At 41.4% G+C, this 18,117-nt stretch overlaps 1 protein-coding gene across 7 annotated transcripts in view; it reads left to right on the top strand.

The window, feature by feature from the left end:
- Positions 1 to 18,117, top strand: part of sema6cb (semaphorin 6Cb) — a 155,037-nt gene that overhangs the window by 17,990 nt on the left and 118,930 nt on the right. For all 7 annotated transcript variants that reach the window (XM_020615490.1, XM_020615486.1, XM_020615489.1 and 4 more), the window contains exon 2: positions 2,282 to 2,373. The gene's annotated coding sequence lies outside the window, so the exon portion shown is untranslated. The remainder of the gene's footprint in view (positions 1 to 2,281; positions 2,374 to 18,117) is intronic.

The raw sequence follows: 18,117 nt of genomic DNA, 5'->3' as shown, positions 1-18,117 counted from the left end.
GATGATGCCAAGAAGCTTGTAATGTCAGTCTTCAGACCACATCAGGCACCCTGGAGTTTTTGATCTGGGATAATGAGTGACTAAATCTTCCTACGGTGTACTCAGTAGATTAATCACACTGCTGCCAGGGTAGTATTAACAGAGTGGGGTGGGGGTGGGGGGTTGTGTGTGGAGGTGCAGGGTGAGATCTCTCCCGAACCCTGTACTCACCCCCCCACACCCAGCTGGTACTATTAGCATGTTCAAATACCCATGCTAGTGAGGGCTGCTCTGCACAGGATGAGTCATTTCTTTAGTGTGTTCCTCTGGACACGTGTTGTGTATTCTTGCTTTGTTGCAGTCGACTCAACTAGTGAGGTCAGGTATGGTTTCCATCCCACTGTCTCTTGTATTTATTAACTGAGTCAGAAGAAGGCATTCCACATTGTGAGATTTAAGGAGTCACTGAGTCCGTTTATTTCATTTTGCAGATTATAGGCTGAGAGCTCGTGGTAGCCTGAACAAGAAAACAAGTGACACAAACATCCAGTACAACGATCCAGAGCCCAAGCATTGATTTGATTACTCCTTCAGTTGTGGTTTTGAGGTTGTTCACATTGAAGAGCAGTGTTTATGCATTTCATCTGGAGTTGATTGTGAGCCTGGGCTGGACTGGAGCACTTCGGTCAGGGAACCAGTTCTCCTTTTTCATTTGTCTTCAATCGGTCAGAACACGTTAACACACACTGTGAAATGCAAACCTCCCTCAGTGCTTTGTTTGTGCATCAGAATGTAACCTGGGTTGTGCCCCAGAGCAGTTCTGGTTTGGTATTGACTTGAGAATTGTAAAAACCTGACTTGTCCATCTCAGCTCTGGCCCCCTAAATTGCAGGAGTCAAAAATGATGGAAGACATGTTGGCACAACTCAAGCAGATGGCCACCTGGGTTGTGTCACTATAGCCCTTCTTGCTTCTGCACAAACTCACCGTACTGAATGAATCTAGATTCATTTAGGGGCAGTTTGTATTCTGGGAACTTGAACTACCTTATCACTGAACAGCCTTATCTGCCTTTTGATGTTTGGTGTTTTATCCCAGGAGAGGATCTGTTAAAGAGTTCCTAATGGGGGAACACAATCCCGTGTAACATTGTACTCTGTACAGTACTGTGGAAATAATGACCACATGCCCATTGATATCACACTACCTGGGATAGGCTGCTACTAAAACACAGCACAGTAGTCAGAGTTTTCTTCTGGGGCTTGTGGTCTTTTTTCAAAACAAAGAATATGAGAAAAAGAAGCTGGCAAGCAGGCTTTGCCTTAACCTCAGGTGAACTTTCATCAGCATGTGGCTGTCAGCTGGTGTGCTTGTTAATCCAGAGGATGCTGCCTCTGCAAGTCCTCCTGGCTCTGCTACTTTAAATGTACTGGGCTTGAGGTCAAAGCCTCCATCATCACCATTTGTCAGAATTAGTATTTGTGCAGGGCAAGATCCAACTAGGTCATTACTTTCTCCAGCGTCTCCAAAAGGCATAATAGAAACTCGGTTCGGTTTCAGTCACAGATAAGCTTCTAACTCCAAGATTTTCAGGAGCAACAGGCAAGTTAATTAATTTTTAAAATTACAAAAAGTACAAATGCTTATTCTGATGCCTTTCATAATTTAAATTTGCTATTCTGAGATTAAACCTCTGATACTTTTTTATGCTTAATGTTTAATTGAAAAGTAATCAGCAGTGGCTGCATGCAGCAGCACATTATTACATTTGCTATGTAGTGTATGTTCAGGAGTCACCTTCCCCAGAAGCTGAGAAAACTGCTGATCAAGCACAGTGAGCTTGTCAGTTGTTCTAAAACTTACTTTGCAAAAGCCATGTTTTCTTTTGTAAGATCATATGTAGCTCTGTTTGGATGTGTGCACAAGGTGAAGCTGTTCTCCTGGCAGCAGATTGTCAGAGCAGATTGTGAGTGAGATGCCATCATCAGATATGGCTAGTATGAGCTCTGGGATCTGTCAGAAGATTTTCTTCAGTTATTGCAAACGCAGCTTGTTGTCAAACCCTGTCCCGTCCCATCTCCGGGGTTCACAGCAACTCGGATCACATTTTCATGTCACATTTGGCATTAGTAATATATCCAGCATTAATAGTCTGTTGTGGACACCCAGAGTCTGGACTTTACAAATACAACATGACTGCTCTGAGTGATCATAGAGGCTTAGGTTGCATCACTGTAAGCTGTCTTGCATTATGTCTCAGACAGACACAGATGTAATAGTCATCCCTTGTTTTCATTCACAGATACACTCGACAGCCGCTCTCTGAAGCTCGTACCAGCCTGGTGTACTGTACCTACCTGCTGGGTGCATCGCTGCAGGCAGACAGAGTGAACGGTAGGGAATCCTGTTTCTTTTTAAAGTGGGTCCTGAGTAATTAGAGGTTGAAGAACAATTTGATTTGGGAAGGACTGGAGTCTCTGTTCACTGATCTTTCACATGTAATGTTTCAATTGAATTGAATGTGCTGTGACAGAGTAAGGCTTCAGGACACCTCTGTAGATCTACTCATTTAATCAGATGTCAAGAATTAGCTTTTAAATATTTGGCACACTTCAACAAAGTTTTTTTTTTTTTTTTTTTGTTCAAATCAAGGACAAATGTGGTTTAAGGTCAGCTGCTCAGTGTGACTGTAAATGCATTGTAATGATTTGACTGAGTTGTACAATGGCTCTGAGAGCTTTGCGAACTGCAACAAACAAAAATAGACAAAACACAAGCAAATGAAAACATCTACATCAATTTGGAAATAACATAACCAAATACAGAAATGAAAATCAAACAAGTCAATGAAACGCTTCCAGCAGATATCTGGAATAATATTGGAATCATGTGATCAGGGTTATTTAAATAAAGATAAACATGTTACTTCATTGTCCAACACCACTGTTGTAAAGTCAGCTTCAACTTTGAGTCACCATGGTAACAATATGTGTGCCAACATGTTGCAGCTGTATCATATTTAGTGTTCCCTGGAAAAGTTTCAGTTGTTGTCTTTGTGTTACTGTATTTGAGTGTTTTCTCTGCTGCTTTTTTCCTAAACACTCTGCATGTGTTGTCAATTTGGTGATGTTTTTGTCATTTGCTTGTTTTGTCTATTTGCCTGTGTTTTATGTCTCAGTGTGTTGAGCTCTAAGGGCCACTGTGGAGTTGAGTAGTGAATGTGTACTCACTGTACTGTTAAAGGGGAATTAACTAAGATTTCACACCTTGTATGATAAAATGGGCCAGTACGTGGTGTCTCTCAGCTACACCTCCCCCCCCCCATGACCCTCTGCTGCCTACAGCCGTTCTGTTATTATTCCAGCTTCTTTAGCTTCTTTACCCTGTTTTGTCAAACTACGATCTGTAAATTAGCCCTGCCTGCTACCTATCCAAGGTTAGAGGGAGGGTTTTTCCAGTCACCAGTAGTCATGTCAAACAGCCATGGAGGAGCTCTGGGCAGCTAAAAGTCTGAACCAGTGAGTGAAGAGAGTGAAGAGGTGGTGTCTTTTGCACAAAGAGAGTGGGACAAAGAAAGAGCAACAACCAGGGTTAACATCAGTTTGGCTGTTTGACATGGAGAGGGTTAAAAGCAGCCAAAGGTCTCAGACTGGATTTAGATGTGGTGTTCTTCCTTCTGGATGTGTTAGCATCTAAAGCTAATGCGTTTGTTGTGATACACTACCTGGCATGATCATGATTTTACCTTTGTATTGAATTAATACGATTTTAGGATGGGAGTATTTTGAGCTTTGTGTAACATTAGTGCTTTATGTCACATTAACAGTAACTAGAGTGGTCTACTGGACTGACACACTGACTGTTAGTCGGCTAACGCTATCATGTACTGGTGAAACAGGATAGTTAATCAAAATAATACATAAGGATAAATGTTTCTGAGCTTAAACTTAGTTGAATATTAAGTCATTATTATTTAATATTATAGATGACAAGTGGTCTTAGCTCCACAGTGTAAAATGTTATACATTATTTGGTTGATATATGAACTTCTTGGTGCTAAATTATAAATCTGCTGCTATGCAACTTTACAGTGTTTGGTTGTAAAGTGTAATTCTTTTGTTCTGGGTTTTTAGTAGTTTGTTTTTCTGTGTTGTAGTTTATACTCATCTACATTGTAATTCTGCTACAGTACATCTGTCTTCTCTGTACTTGCTCTCTGTTGAATGTGTGTCAGCTCTGGAAGAGGAATCATCTGTTGCTCCTTATAAGCTTTATCTATTTTTTTCCAGATAAAGGTCTTTGTCTTTTAGGTTTTCCTTATCTGATTCAGGGATCTAATGAAGTCAAATCTTGTGCACACTGGAAAGGCCCAGAGTCCAACTTGTGATTTCAGGCTACACAAATAAATGTGCCTACTTGCAGTAGTGGGTGATTGGTGTGTGTGTACATGGAATACTAATGAAGCACACACACCTGGTTGAGCCTTCCCAGTGAGGTGAGATTGTCAGGTAGCCGAAGGGGAAACGGCTGCAGAAATGCATCAGCAACCTGTAGAATCACTGAGGAGCTGTTGTGTCTGGCCGGGCATTTCCCTAGTGAGCACGGATGTGGACAGTAGAGGACAGCATTGATGACAGGATGCCTCAAGGGATGACTGGAAACAGATGGCTGGCCAGTTGCAGGCCTGCTGTAACCTTGAAAGCGTCTGGAGGTAACAAGCCAGCAAAAATGTCTTAAACAATTGGTGATCGAAAGGAGTGGCAGTGCTGTGTTTTGTCATGTGCTTCTCTTGAGCCGTTTTGTTGTTAGACTTGTTAGTATGCCTGTAGATATTGGTGTATTTCATTAGGGTATTACACATACAGATAATTTTCTTTGGTGTGTACCTTGTCAGAGAAGTTGACCTTTTTGGCACCTCCTAATTTGGTTTGTTTTGGTTCACACTGTTGCCAAGTGAACCATGGCATGTAAACAAGAGGAACTCAAAGCTTTTAGTAATTACAAAATGTTTCTGTAACCCATCAATCTGTACAGTTTGAGAATTTGGTGTTGCACAATGGTCATGTTATTCTGGTTCCACTTGGTGCATCTTTACTGAAACATGATGGAATTATCCAAGTGTTGTTTTTCATAGTTTACCTGTTCTGATCTTCATACAGTTCAAAACACATGAAGAAATTGTGGCTGAGTATGAGCATAACTTGAGACTCCATCTTTGCTTCATCGTTGATCTGGTCACCATGAGATGTCAGCATCCACCTCCTTATACCTGCAGTTGCTGTGCAATGTTTTTCTACAAAAACTTAAAGTTAGGGTTGGCGGTCCTGAAAAAACCAACAAGATGAAGCTCGATTTTGAAAGCAGACAACAAAAGAAACCCCACCCTTTTGTTCTGACTTTTCTCCAAAACCACTCCTCCAAAACACAACACACACAGCAAAGTGCACAGCCTGACTCCTACTCGCAGATGTCAGGAAAATAACAAATGCCCCCCCAAACAAAACAAACCCAATAATTGCCTGTCCAGCAGAAACACGGCCACCATAGTGTCACTTTTCAGCCCCTTTTGTTCTCTCAGTTGTCACCATCATTCCAAAGCCACACTATTGTTAATTCTGGTCTTAGTTCTTGCATCAAGCGACATCTTTTTATTTCCAACTTTATTGAATACAGTGCTACCCACGCAAATCTGCAGCCCCAAACCATCGCTGGGGACCTCTGGTTCATGACTAAGCTGCTTTAGCCCTGGCTTGTAGCCGGTAACTAGCCTTAGAACTCCGGTCTTTTCTGGCAGGGAGAAGTGAAGAAGGAGGTCGACTAACACCGTTCAAAACACAGCCTTTATTCCGTCTTGGTAACATGAACACTGCAAGTGGTCTTTGATGCAAAGTTAACTGCAAGTAAAAGGAGTCTGTTCCATGCAGTGGTCTTCAATCTCTCATACTGCAGGTAGAAACTTCTGGCAACAACATTACCTGTAAGGCCATATGTCTTAAAGAGGAAGGCCTGGCCTGTAACAACGGTCTCTGTTTGTGACCGTAAGCTGCTGTGGGCACCTTCTCTGTCATAGCTCGCTAGGTTTGGCTATCATAACAGAGCAGTAGCACGTCTGCCTGCCTGGCCTTGTGGGAGACTCGTGGCTCATGCACTGAGTGCATGCAATTAGGAAGTTAGGTTGACAGGCAGGTAGGCCATCCAGTGGTTTTGCTTAGGACAAGTAAAATTATTGGTCAGGCATTTTTTCAGCCCTGCTGCTAGAGATGATGGATTCATTGCCATCAGGATGTCTGAGGGTCCATATGCAAATTGCTTGTTTTGTCTGACCAGCAGCCAAAAACCTAGACTATTCACTTTCCTGTCATAAAAGACTAAGAAAACCTACAAATAGTCACATTTGAGAAAATGAAACCAGTGAATTGCTTGTTTTTCTTTTTATAAAATTAACTTCAACAGTTACTGATTAATGGTGAGTAATTTTCTGTTAGACATATTGACAAGTATTTTTTTTCACCTTTACTTTTCACATGAGCATGACTGATATGAACTTGCATTCGATCTGTGGTTGAATCGATGGTCATGGCGAAGAGTTGTCAGACCTGTTGAGTGTGTCGGTTCAAGGCATGCCTCCACAGGCTGGCACTCATCAGGTCTCTGAGTGTATTTGTTGTGTTAGATGATTGACAGAGATTAGGTTTGGTGCTAAGATATAAACTCCTACATGTGAAGTGTTGTAATGAAGTGTTAATGAAATCAGTTTGCCAGACTGAGTTCTCAAAATTGTTGAAAGAAATGGGACATTTTTTTAGTAAGATAGTTATTTTAGTTTAAAGTTTACAGTGGCTGAACAGTCATGGTCTTTTGTCAGAACTAGAAAAGATACATTCCTGACGCAATACAGGCAGCAGCCTGTGAAGCAAACATCACTTGCAGCCTGATATTGCGCAGGCCTCTGGGGCTTTGAGCACAGCAAAGGGAGAGCCTTGATCAGAGCTGCGAACTGCACGGTGAGGTGGGGGTGGGCTGCATAGAGGTGTCAGGCATATAATTGGGGTGAGGAGATCTCTGGGGTGGATAGAGGAAAGCTTTATTAAGACCGCTCAAGTCTGATCTGCTAGCACGGCCGCCTGGCTCTTCCTCACACGCCCACGCCTACAGGCCAATCTTCCTTTTCTACAAGAGACTCTGTAACAACACAGGATGAAGGGCAAAGTCCTCAAGCTCCTTTCAGTCACAGATAAGACCAAAGACTTCATTACTGGAGGAGCATTGATGGAGAGGGTGCAGCGTATGGATTGCTTTGCTTTTTTTTTTTTTAAATCAAGGTCTCTTGTTCCTGCATCTTAAGCCAAGTTGCAATTGTTTATTGATAGAGCTGTCGTATTGTATCCTGACATGCAGGTTTTGTGACTCACGTATACTTCGGTCAGACATGGTAGCAATTCACTCAGTAGTCTACTGTCATTGCTGACTGCTCGATAGCCTCCCTGAATTCACTTACTCTTTGTAAAAACAAGATACTGAAAAAAAAGAACTTTCCTCGCCTGAAATAATGCACATTTTGAATTAGCATGCACTTGATAAAGACACTGTCCTTTTCATATTCTGATCAGTGAATGCACAGCTTTAAACACGTACTGACAACATTTATGAAATATTTACAGCCCAAAGTGCAGACAAACAGTGGAGGAATAATCTCTCTTGTTTTGGCTCGCCAGGGAAACCAAACCTTCCAGGGTGACTTTCTTTTTGACTGACTGTAGCAAGTGTGATGCTGAGATTAGGAGCTTAACTGCTTATTTTTTTCTTCTCCGTGAAAACCGACATATTACTTTTGAGTCAATGAAGTTCCCATATCAATAAATGAAACCTTTGTGGATGCCTACTTCCTTAACTTGGATGCCCTGACAGTGCTTTCTGTCTTACAAACGCAGATTTCATGAGTGTCACAGCGAAGAAGAAGGAGACAGTTACTGGGAGAATTAGTGGCCTCCCTCAGTTCTCAGCTGTAAATTGGTTTCTGTGCAACTCAAGAAAAAGGGACTTTAGGTCTGTTCTCTGCTTCCTTAGTAGCTTGTTAATCCCCCAGAGCTCTGGCGAGAGGCAGAGCTGCTTGTGCATACATGGCCCTTATGGAAAATGGCGCCATGTCTCCAGCCCTCTTCCGTTCTCTTCCCCCTCTGTCCTGCTGGCCTTGGTGGGGGGACTGGCTGGACTTCAAAGTTACAGGGATACTGGGACTTGAGGAGGCGGTAGGAAATGAGGTCCACAACAAGCAACGACTGGGGGTTTCACCTCAGTCTTTTTTTGTGCCAGTCCTGAGGTGACACCAAAACATTTGTGGTCTCGAGGGAGAGACTTGGGCAGAGTCTCTGAAGATCAGTTGGTGGTGATGCTTGCAACGCTTTGGGAAATGGCTGTGAATTTGCTTCTGGCAAAGATTATGTATGTGTAACACTACTGAACATACAGTACATAAAAAAAAAAATCGTAGACACAACATCAAAAGATAACATGAAATTAACAAAATAAAATGCATATAAAAGAGAAGCATGACTCAGGATAACACCACTCAAATCTAATGTGTCATTATGTTTTGGTTTGCTGTTAAAACACTGGCAGGCCCACAGCCATGTAGGCATTTGCATATTTTTAATACAGTACGAACTGATGCCAAAATCGACAGTGTGAGGAAAGGTCGAATGCTCCAATTTAGTTTAACAAATGTTTTCACTGTTCAGAAAGGTCATTCACTTTGAGCATTATTCAGCTGTCTGGATGCTCGAGATCCTGCCATTAGATTAGTCTTTGTTTGAGATGTAGCACCAATCTTTCAGTTCTTTTTTTCTTGCCACACATTTCTCTGATTTGATGGAAATGTGTTTGCACGCTGACCCCTTATTAAATTCTCATAGCACTGAAAAAGATTAGAGGGAGTGCATGCCAAATGAAGAAAATTATCTGTTATTAAAATGTTGTGTACATAGTGATGTGCAGTTGGCTGTTCTGGCTTTTTTGTTTGGTTCTGTATTTATGCATGTTCTGACTCTGCAAAGTGGAAAAAAAGACCTTAATTTGCATTTAGTTTTATTGATTGTAATTTTCTTGTAAATGTTTTGTACCCATAAACAGACTCCTCATTGGACCATAACTCAGTCCAAGTTGAACAAACAGATACATGTATATTAATTTGTTCCTTACACTTTCTGAGGATATCTTAGCCCCTCACGAGTAAAACTCCATACATCTGTGTAGAATCATATAAAAACATTATGCCTGCTCTTTAGATCCCCCAGGGCATCATGGACGTGATAGAGTATGATTATTCTCCAAATAAAAGTAAAGCAAATAGTCATAATATAAAGTGTGAAAAACCCATTAATATTTATTTTTGCACCAACGCAGAGTATTTTTAAATCAATAAACTGCCATTTAAACTGCAATTAAAACATTACAGATTCATAAATAATCTGAGAGACTGCGTTTACTATTGTATTGTCCAGTTTGAATTCTAATCTCATTCTCTGTAGTGGAAAAATAGAAATGTAATTGAATACAAAGCAAACTGAACAGTAATAAACAGCAGCTACTTTTCTTAATGTTCAGATTTTGTGTGTGTCTGCTCAGTTACAGTATATGGTCGTTTTGAGATTGGGGAAAAAGCAATAATCATAAAATCTGTAAATGAAATATGTAAATAACAATTACACTGTAACATATCAACATTTTATACATTTGTAAATATAAATTAAATTCATGTGTTGGTGTTTCTATAGCCATTTTCGCACATGAACTCCGGACTATGTCCATGGAATCAGGTCCAGGCTTTGTCCGGAGTTGCCCGTTCACACATATAGCACACAACAAGACAAAGTCCTGGATAGAGCGTGCAGGAGGCGAGACATGAAGACATGAAACGGTCACATAGTTGGCTTGTAAATTTGTCATAAACAGCAGTCTGTCACCATATACCTTAAATTTGTCTGACGGCTCTTAGCAACAGAAGTTCCTGAATCTTGTCGTGTCTCCTGTTACGTTTTTGTTGGTGTCTTCGTTGTAAATGACTGTCACCATCCAATGTTTGTATTCTTCCAGTTCCATGTTAAAACGTCATCTACTCGGCCACTAGCTCCGTGTAAATACTCCAGACTATACGTGGCTGTTTTCTTACATGGATGCTCTCTGGCTCACTTGGACTTTACTTGGACTTTGTACGAGGGAGCTGGTAGGGCAAAGTCCGGGTGAACTGACTCATTTGCATTCTCGCACACAACTCCTTGGTGTAATGTTTAGATATTTTCACGGTTTCAGTGCATATCTAAAAGGGGCTTATTTTGTGTAATATTAGACTTGTTCTTTTATTTTTTTCCAAAATGAAGGAGGCATCCCCAAACGCATCCTTGTATGAGGACGTTAGTCTTCATCATTTATAACATATTTGCAGTGAATAATACAGAAGAAGGAACTTTTTAAAAATGCCATATTAAATTGTAATATTGCTCTAAAAATTGGAATTAGATTATTCTCCCAAATCATTCAGTCTTATTTTGCATTAAGAAAAGAAATTATAGCTAGCCCCCATTTTAAGTGAAGTGGCTGCGTCCATATTGTTAACAGGCAGTCGAGCCCTTTTGCCCAGAGTGCTTCTCTTTTCCTATTTTGTCTTGCTACTTAAATACAGCTAATCAAGTGTCTTAATTGCTTTATCAAAAGGACCACTCATTTAAGGCCTTGATTACAATGAAGCGTGATTGCAAATTTCTGTGAGCTGGGCCTCACGATCTCATTTATTCAACAAATACTGCATGTGCATCTGCATGTGTAACATGGTAATTACTTTAAGTGGACCCCTGGGGATTGGGATTATACATTACTCCGCTCACTGATGTTCAGAAAGTGTGCGTTCGATATATGGTGACTCAGTCAGATGTTGATGCACACACAATGAGTGGGGCCACTGAGATCTGCACCCTGGGTGGTAAAGGTGAGTTAGCTTAACAAGGAAGATGATGTCATTAACCGTGGCTGTCAATAAGGTTTGATTGAGTTTTATCTTATTCCATTTAATTTATGTTATTAATACCGCTTACTTAAAGTAGATTTAAATTCTCTTAGGTTGCTTGACTTGCAGACCTGCAGTTTGTTTACTTTGTCCTGAGCCTTAGCAGAGAAGTTTACTTTGTTGCTTTTTCTAATATGGTTTATTGAGTCGCTCAGTGCCCCAAACCACTGACCAGCGGCCTGTAAACAAACCTGCCTGTGAACGCAATCTTTGATCTGCTTTCTCTATTGTGTGTGTGTGTGTGTGTGTGTGTGTGTATATTGTTTTTGTTTGTTTTGTTTTTTTTATTTGGGGTCGGGACTGAAAATAATGAAGATTCTGATACATTTCTTGTTTAGTAAATCTGTAAATTTAATCAGCAGTTAGCAGGTACCAGAGCTGGAGGCTGGAGCCAGTGCTGAAGTATCTTAAAGCTCAGTGCCACTGACAGCCACTAGATGCTGGCTGCAAAAAAGTCACATATAATAAGTGTACTATTGGTAATCTTGGAACTTAGTCCTCTGTTAATACCATTTTAGGGCTTATAGGGAGTTTGATATGTGTTGTGTGGTTGTTGATTGACAGTTCACTTGGCTGCTGTTCTTTTCAGCTACTGGACTCACCCTGAGTCGGACTTATAGTTTTTTAAAGTTATGCTTTTAGTGTAATTAAGGAGTTATCCTGATAAAACACCATCATGCAATGCTTCGTGAAGTGTAACACTACTTGGTTATGGTGCCTGTCTGTTAGCACAGGTTAGCTGATGTTAGCATGTACAGTACAGTATAATATAAGGCCCACCAACTAGTCTGCTATTTAGATTCTGTCTCTAGTGCGCAGTTGGCATTTTTAATGTTTCATACATTATTGTGGAGATTACTGTTATCAAACCCAGCCTTGTGTCTTAGCTGAAACAACTTGGCAGCATATAACAAAATATTTAGTAGTTTGGTGGTTTGCAGGGAAAAGTGTGACAGGTTGTTTTAATTAAGCTAGCGACTGGTTTGAGGTCGAGGGCCAAAGGCAGCACCTTGAACTCCCCACTTGAAAGGTCCTGGCTCCTAAAAAACAGGCAACAATCACAAGCTTCAAACCAGCTCTAATGCAAACTAATAGGTGGCGTCACCTATTAGAGTAAGAGTTAGTTGCAGTCCTGTAACGTATTGACCTTTACTGTCCAGGTTTTCGGTCCTGTTGTCTCATCCTCCACAGGGCAGTGAAGATGTTGGAGAGTGACTCTACTGACTGTAAAAGCCAGTGGTTTATGGTTGCGGTTGATGCGGTGTGTGACTGAAGCTGTTGGCATGGACAACTCTGATTAGTTTTATTGACACTGGAGCAGTGAGGCTGATTTATTGCCTTTGCATTTTAATGGAAGTTTCCCCCTTATATTTCCAGCAGAAAGCAAGCCTGGTTTTGTTGCAAAAGTTTGTCTCACCCTGAAAATGATTCAGTGGAGGTGGTTGATGTAACATATTAGCTCCCAGAGATGCATTTTTATTCTTTATTGGCGACATGCTGTGACTGCTGCGGAGCGTGAGGCTTTATATCTGAGAGGCTCTCTTATTTCTTCTAATTGATGTTTACAAATTCCCTAGGTGGAGCATTAAAGAAGATTGCTGTATTAATTGCCAACGTATTCCATCTAAATGGGTAATTGCAAGCTGTTTGGTGGAATGTAAATGTGCTCAGCTTGGGTTTAATAGAGTTTGTTGAAGTGCTAGCCACTGGCAAATTGACATGTTTAGATTGATGCCCACTGCTTTTAAGGCATCAGCGCGTCTGTTTGATTGTTGCCGATATTAGAGCCACAGGGATTTCTCCCGCCATTAGTTATTCCAAAGATATATCAACACTAACTGCAGTGGCGGACAGCACATTCATTAAAAAAGGCTACTCAGAGTTTGAAGATATTGTCACGTACACAATTCTAACAATTATGTTATTATGGTTTAGTCTGTGTGTTGACTTTAGATAGATTAGAAAAACAGAAAAATGCCGATCCTAAGTGCCAAGAACCTGTGTTTGTCTGCTCAGCAGTCCAAAACTTGAAAGCAGCAGAATGAAGATGCACAGCCAGTAGATGAAACATTTCTGTTCCATTTGTGCTGAAACTGATTTTGGTTGAAGCATTTTTATCTGCCTGTGATAATCCATATCTTCAAATGTGCATAATGATGACACTTTGCAGGTGGTTTGGGTTTCTTGTCGCTCTTGCTCTGTCTTGCACACGAAGAGGTAAAAACATAAGAATACATTTTGATCCTTGTGAGCTTCTTTCTCAGGTTTAAATGTGTAGTCATATTCATATGAACCTATAAATAACCAGGTAGTTTTTCATTTCTGCCTTTGAAACGAATGCCGTTATCTCCATGTCTGCTTTTTCTCTCGAACAGTCTGACTTGAATTAAGCAGCCCTTCATCCTGACCACCCACAGCATGTTAACTCCGCACTTTGTGACTGACCCCTCATAGATGGCTTCTGTATGGTAGCTGACGCTCCCACCATTTTTAATATGTCGACCATCTCATACCTCTACATAAGTGTGGGTGTTTGAAATTAGTTCATCTTCTCTGATCCTCCTTCACCAGGATTCACTCATGCTCTAAATATTCAATTTCGGCCCAATTGTGGGATGAGGAAGCCAAGCACTCACTCCATGGCTGCTGTTCATACGCTGAATTTCTTCACACATCATCACACACCTTCAGCGGGGCTAATCCATGGAGGGATCTATCTCCTTATATGCACCTGTGTGTCTCAGATCAGGAGGATGAGGGCAGGGGATGGGGCCAGAACAGGAGGTGAGGATGAAGCAGTGAGGGCTGGCCTCAGACAAAGTGACACGTGGACGAGATGATAGATTTTCTTTTTTTTGTTTTTGTGGTCGAGTAGAGCCTTTTCAGACATGTACCGAGCAGCACTGTCTTCCTGCTTGCGGTTATTTTCAATCACTGCTTCTTCTGCCTCTTGCAGCCCGTCATCCTCCCCCATTATTTGTTCTGTCCACCCTTGTATTCTTTTTCACCTGTCTTATCACGTCACTCGCTGCCTTCTTCAACAGAGCTGTGACTGGAGAACACCGAGCCCCAATGTTCCAATCTTTTCCCTATTCAAAGATGTTAGACCACTCTCTCGCTCCCCTCCCCTCGCGTGACCTTCACATCTCTGCGCCGAGCCTGCTGCCTCTGCTGTCTGCCTTTTTGTTTCACACACTTTGTTTAGCTTTTAAGTCCCCTTTTTTACTTATTTGACTGACTTGTCTACCGTAAAAAAGTTGACATGGCATCACAAGCAAAAGCTTTTGTAAGCTTTTTAGAGCCAGTCATGGTGCACCATTCCCCCATCGTTAATTACTGCTGAAACAAGCAGCTCTGTGAAGTTTCAGCACTGGTGGACCTGTCATTACTGACAATCTCCCAGCCTTTATCTGCAATAGCTAAGACACACTTGCACCGCAGGGCTGTGATTGCCTTACTGAGCTGGGGGAGAAGAAGGGAAGAACAGAGGATGATCAGAAACAGCAGTGTGCAAATGAAGGTTTTTCATAAGCATGAGCGAAGCATCACTGTAGCTGAGGTCCTCAAACTGAAGAGTGTTTCAAACCAAAAGAAGCTCAAACCTGCCAAATGGCCATCTCGGTTTCCATGGTGATTCAACACTCTCCAGCTCGAAGTGAAGAACTTCAAATCTATTACAGTCGCACTGCCCTGTCAAGCACACGCTTGCTGAGGAGGTGTCCAGTGCTTGGCTCTTGTCCTCCTGTCAACACTGAGGGCTACAGAACACTGAATTGTTTACACCTTTTTGCTCAAGTTGTGGCTTTTTCAGCTCAGGAGACTTCATGAATCATTCACGTTTCTCAAGGAGTGTTCGTATCAGCACGTTTTTCATACTAAAACTTTTTTTTTTTGCCACATCTATGGGTCATCAGTCACTAGAAGTAACACCTTCTTTATAGGAGGGTGAAAGTGAGACATTGTTATGATTCTATTTCAAGTTCTCTTCCACTTTCCTTGTTGGTACTTCCTTGGATGTTTGACCTTCTCTGTACAGAATAATGTATGCAGATAGCTGCACACCTGTGCTCACCTTTAAGACTTGTACACACAGGCTGGATTTAAGAACTTGTTTGAACCAGCTTGGAAGCCAGTTGTGGACCAATATGAAACTTAGACCAGTGTGATGTGTAAACCTGAGTGCATATATACTGAAAACTGACTCTTCTGGCAAAAGGAAGAGCATGTGCTTCTTTGAATTTTTAACAACTGTTTTATATGCTTGAAAGAATAAATCAAATCAAAATCAAATCAAATCAAGGAAATGGAGTTTTCTTTTTTGTTGATAGTAATATTTAGAGTATTTGAATGACTTAAAACCTGTCTGGAGGAGCCTTAAAAGGGTTTTCAGTCTACCTCAATTTATACCAAGCTCTACACAGCTACTGTGTCTTATAACACTAATCTGGGAGCCTGTTTGTGGTCAAAAAAAAAAAAAACTCCTCCTTTTGTGAGAAAACAATGATTTAGTTTTTTCTGGCTCTGGAACAAGTCCTGTTGAATGTTAGAATAGAGGTTGTTAATCTCTAGAAGTATCCAAAAAGCTGGGCTGTTACCACCAGCCGTTCGGCAGCATGTAGCGTACTTGTGCTGCAGTGTTCCAGTGTGTGTGTATGGGTGTGTGGCTCCATCCGTTTCCAAATGGGTGTGGGACTGTGCTAAATGGAAGGAGGAGGAATCTGCTGGCAGAGAGCGACTTTGACCCAGCAGGTGGAATCAGGTGTCATTACCTACCTGCCCTGCTGCAAGCATCTGCCCCAAAGTGGAAACAAACTGGTTCTTGAGAAAACAACACCGACGCACAACACAGAAGGGAGTGCACCGTTTTATTTTTCCATTTTGTTTTTCCATTCCCTTAAGCTTAGGTAGGGTTTCTTTGCTTCTCAGAAGCACAGTCCAGTCATGTGCATTAATAAAAGTGCAGAAATCTGTTTCAAACAACTGAACCTCACTTTCAGTCTGGGTTTCAACACAGTTATCACAGATGGTGGATTGGAAATTACTGGGGGTGGGGAGCAGCCACTCCACACTAAACCCTTTATGCGTGAGTCTCATATTTTATCTGTGACAGCCACACTTTGATGTGTTTGTTCATGTGATCTTAAAGCATCAGGTTTCCACACAGACACAGTAGAAACGTCCTGGTCATCCTTCAGTGATAACATCCTAGTGCACCTCAGAGTGTCTTCCTGCCATCCAGCATGACTAAATGTTCAGCTGTTGGCAGGACAGAGGAGGTTGAACCTGTCCCTCCTTTAGAAGTTGTTTTGCCAGCTCCACTGAGAAGCCGAGAAGGCACGAGGCAAGCTGCCCTGCTTTGAGCTGCCTGGCTGTCCTTCCTGTCTACCACTCACTTCACCTTTCATCACAGTTCTTTGGTTGCAGCATTTTGAAACCAGACTCTGTTTGTAAAGTTTACACCCTGTCATGCTGATGCTGTACACAACGATGCGGCTTGGGAAACTATCCAGTGTTTAACTGGCAAAATGCAAGTGGACTCAAGGTCATGTGTCTGAGTCGCAGACATCAGTAGGCACATGTTTCTTCACTGGTGATGCGCTGATGAGCCTTTACTGTAATTATCATGACTTCAGAATAATTTTTGTGTTCACTTATGTTAGTAATTTTGCTTAACATGAGTTTAGGATTCCACCATTTATATGTGTTGCATGCAGCAGCAGGTGGTCATTCGTGACTGGTCATATGCCAGGAATAGCCGAAACATTCAAGACTGCTGTATAAATTTCAAACATAACCATTCTCTTAGGCTGTACAACATGCCATGGCATTTCAAAGCCTGCATTTTAGCCTCTGTTTAAGGTGCTAAACAAATTTAGCCACGTCTTTCCAGGTAATCAGAGCAGGCTAGAATTAAAAGGTAGATACCAGGAATGTCTCTTGCCACAATATATACAGTTAAATCCCATGTGATTCTTTATGAAGATTGTACTATATTATGATGCTTTAGTATGTGCAATGTTCACATGAACTGGGAAACTCTTGTGTCCTGAGTCGTCTTCAGTCAGCCAAATACAAAGGTCAACAATTCCTTTCAATTTAGAGCTTTCATTAGTGAAACACATTACACATTGGACTGGAGTCATGCAACTGAATGAGCCAGTAAGGAACATGCCACTGTTTGGCTGTAAACCCTCCTTGGTTACTGTGTATGTTTATGATGATTGTTCTGATGATTCTTCCTAAAATTGGGATACCCAGTATAGATGTAAACAATTTAAATCAAGTCCAATTTTCAAGGTTACAGTGAAACAATTCAGTTCAATTTCACTACAATTTTGCTGAGATTTGGCACTATACAAATAAAAGCCATATCAGGACACTTTACAAAGTATTACTTTACCTTAGTATTCTAAATATCATAGAGGGAAAAACACGACAAATCCCCCTTGAACAAAAAATATATATATATTGTGCTACTATGCTCTGATTGCGCCACACACACAACACCTGCCTTTGGTGGCCCGTTTCAACTTGTTATTGCAACATATTTATGACTCAGTAGGTCTCTACTCACCTACTAACGTGTTCCATAGGTCATTATTATAGACTTTCTCTGTTGTGGTTATGGTGCCTTCCTGGTTTATGTACATCGTTAGGTTTACACACAGAAAATACATGGTTTGGTTTACAGAAACACGTAGCTTGGGTTAAAATGGTCATGGACACAAAATACAACATTTCACGCTGGATTCTAACACCACTCTCCTGTGGGAAGGTTCGGTGTTCTCTGACCCTCCTGTTCACCCCCAACCTCCTCCTTCCTTCATATACTGCATTAATAAATTCTGTCCCAGCCTTGTTTCATAATTACTGCAGCCAGAAGTGATCTCCTGTGTACCACATGTGCACATCTATCGATGATGGCAACCTACTGGGAGGTAAAGTAGGCCCCTCCTGAACCATATTTATGCCTGTAATAATGATCGTTAAATGGAGTGACATTTGAATTAGTCGCACAAAGACTTGTGTTGCTGCATACCCCTTTGGGCCGAGCTACCAGTTTTAACTTCCCTGGCATT

This window comes from Monopterus albus, unplaced genomic scaffold (genome assembly GCF_001952655.1).
Source record: "Monopterus albus unplaced genomic scaffold, M_albus_1.0 scaffold166.1, whole genome shotgun sequence".
Taxonomy (NCBI): Eukaryota; Metazoa; Chordata; class Actinopteri; order Synbranchiformes; family Synbranchidae; genus Monopterus; species Monopterus albus.
This window is presented reverse-complemented; position numbering and strand designations above follow the sequence as displayed.